This window comes from Triticum dicoccoides, chromosome 3A, assembly GCF_002162155.2.
Source record: "Triticum dicoccoides isolate Atlit2015 ecotype Zavitan chromosome 3A, WEW_v2.0, whole genome shotgun sequence".
Lineage (NCBI taxonomy): Eukaryota > Viridiplantae > Streptophyta > Magnoliopsida > Poales > Poaceae > Triticum > Triticum dicoccoides.
In genome coordinates this window covers 543,066,373-543,069,263 of record NC_041384.1, presented here as the reverse complement: position 1 = coordinate 543,069,263, position 2,891 = coordinate 543,066,373, and the positions used below count along the sequence as shown (strand labels likewise).

General features: G+C 43.7%; 1 long non-coding RNA gene across 1 annotated transcript; it reads left to right on the top strand.

The window, feature by feature from the left end:
* Nucleotides 1-6: 6 nt before the first annotated feature.
* Nucleotides 7-1,936, top strand: LOC119269063. The gene is made up of 2 exons (XR_005133431.1): nucleotides 7-536; nucleotides 610-1,936. It is a non-coding gene; the product is annotated as an uncharacterized LOC119269063 (long non-coding RNA).
* Nucleotides 1,937-2,891: the final 955 nt, after the last annotated feature.

Sequence of the window (2,891 nt, the reverse complement as noted above, 5' to 3'; positions counted from 1 at the left end):
AATATCAGCATTGGCAAAGTGTACAATATAATCGGCAGTTTCTTTGGTTCAATGGACAATGTATCAGTCAGCAAAAGAGCTCTGCGGGGGTTGTGTGGCAAGATCAATCGAGAACAAGCAGATAATGATGTGAAGAAGACAATAGATGTTTTGCAGAGTTAGGAGCAAAAGACTCTGGGTTATACTACAGAGTACAACATGATGGAGAGAGCCGCATACGGAACTTGTTATGGTCAACAGGAGCCAACAGAGCACAATACCACTATGCTCACAGTTGATGAATTCAAGACTGCAAGGAAGCAATTAACCGGAAGATATGGTTTGCAAAAACACAATTACCTCACCCAAATACATGAAACGAGGGAAAAATGGGCAAAACCATATTTTAATGGAAAGTTCTGTGGAAAGATGACAATCACACAACGTAGCGAGAGTGCCAACCATATGTTGAAGACTTATGTTCCAGCTAGGTGCCCCATGCATCTATTTGTTCGCCAGTACATGAGGCTTCTTTTTGATAGAGACGCACCAAGATAGTAAGTTATTGAAAATATAGTATCCTATGTCATTCATGCCACCATGAGCCTAATACACCCTCTACATGTGCAGGTAGCCCCTGTTATGAAAATAAACACACCACTCGAGCTGCATGCCAGCAAAATCTACACACGAGCCATATTAGAAAATTTTGTGAAAGTTATATATGAAGCAGGACAATACAAAGTAGAAGAGGTTACTAAAGGTAAAACATATTTTGTTCGACGATATCATCCAAAAAACATGAAAAAATGTGCAGGATTGTATACAAAGTGGAAGTTGTCGATGGAAGGGCAAACCTGATATGTGAGTGTGGCAATTTTGAACACACTGGCTTGCTCTGCTGCCATGGGGTCAAGTTAAGAAAGCATTCTATTCTCCTCGTAAAACAACTGTCTCAAAAAGCATAATAGATGTGCATGTGATAGGTACTTGATTTCCTCGGCATAGACCAAATACCTGCAAAACATATTATGAAAAGTTGGACAAAGGATGCAAGAGATGTACTGCCAGCTCACCTGTCACATATTCAGAACGACAACATTTATGTAAATTCAGTAACATCCAGACATTTGAATCTGTACACACACGCACTCGAAGTAGTGAGGTTGGGAGATGCAAATCCAGAAGCATGTGAGTGTGCAATGGAAATGTTGAACCAAAAATGGATAAACTATCACCAATAGCTGCTGTCCGTGATGGAATCGGATTGGAAGACAGACAGAACTCTGCAAACAAAAAATAAAGGTAGAGAAGCTCTTCCAGCAATTGTACAAGCCAGCGGCAATGCAAGTGATGCAGAAGGAAGTGCAGTTGGGGATTTTATAGGATTAAAAGCTCCAGAGCGAAAAAGAAAGGCCGGACGACCAACCAACAGCAGGGACAAACCTCCATATGATGATCGAGGTGCAAAAAGCAAGAAATTCAAGCAACGAGCAACTGCATAGGATGTCGGCAAGTGCAGCACAAGCAAACGGATTCGCTTGTGCAGTATATGCCGAGAACCATGACACAAGAGCCCCACATATCCACAGAGAGATCTTCCCCAGAAGGAGAGGAAATAGGCAAAATGCTCAGACTGTGGAATCGGTGGGCACAGGAGAACTTGCAACAACCTAAAAGTTGTTCTCCATGTTGAACCGATTACTCTGGAAACAAATGTCATTACCACGATTGAATTAAACTTGCAGACTCTCTGTTGTTGAGGCCTCAGCATGCAGTATTTATATATCATCTGTGTAATAAGACACAGCGTTTGTTGCTGTGTGCTACGTGTTGTGTTTGTTAACGAGAGAACCTGTTCATCAACAAGTCTCATCGCTGTTAAACTACAAGTACAATCTATGTACGAGCATAAATTCCTGAAAGTTCACCATTTTATTACCGGATCCTGCAGTAATTCTTTCTTACTGCCTACTATATATTGTCGCTAGCCCTTTGAACCGAATCAAGACGTTAACTATGCATGCCATCGCACGACAACAGGTGGCATCCAATCCTGTTGTATGCCACGAACGCGAAATCCCCAATTTGGAATTTCAAACTACATGAGCGCGCTCGGCGCAAGAAGGTGTACTTAAGGAGTTGCTGCATCTCTTCGGCCGCAAGGCGCATTCATCTGCCGTTCCTCTACATCATGTTGTCTGATAGAAAAAAACAGTTGTGTGCGTGTGGGTGATCAATAACAGAGATGTCTGCACCTCTCTCGAGCGGATGCTCTGTTACGCATGTCTCTTCGAGCTCTGCTGCAGGCATCCTTGGAGCCACAAATCAACATGAGCAGCAGCTTCAGTTCTTTGCAACTTCAGATTATTTCGCCATCGACATCAACCCAGAGCATCAAGCTTTCCCCCATGTATCTTCTTTGATTGAGGTACGTACAAATCCTCTTTCGATTGATGTTCTCCCACTTGGTCACCTTGGACTGAAAAGGTTGCAGACCTCGAACGAGCAGATGGGCTGAGTTAAATACAACCAGTAGGCCGTCCACCTATTGCTCGATCTTCCGTACTCCGGTACATATTGATACAGAACAGTAAACAAACGGGCCTACGGGAAACACCGTCATCAACGCTTAAACGTCGGCCACCGTCACCCGTCCTCACGGCGCCTCTTGCCGTTACGTATGCTCATTAAATATCCCCTTGTCAGCCCCCTGTACCACGGTGGACGTCCCGTATCTAAATGTGACCTAACGGCTGACGATAAAGTGAGCGCGCGAGCTCGTCCACGCCAACAGATTTTCGAGCATACTTATTAGTACATAAACCTAAGGCTAACGTAGCTAGTCCTGTTAGCTCTATATATGCAGTAACGATGTCATTTCGTCCTTGACAATCTTTCCGCGCCTGAAG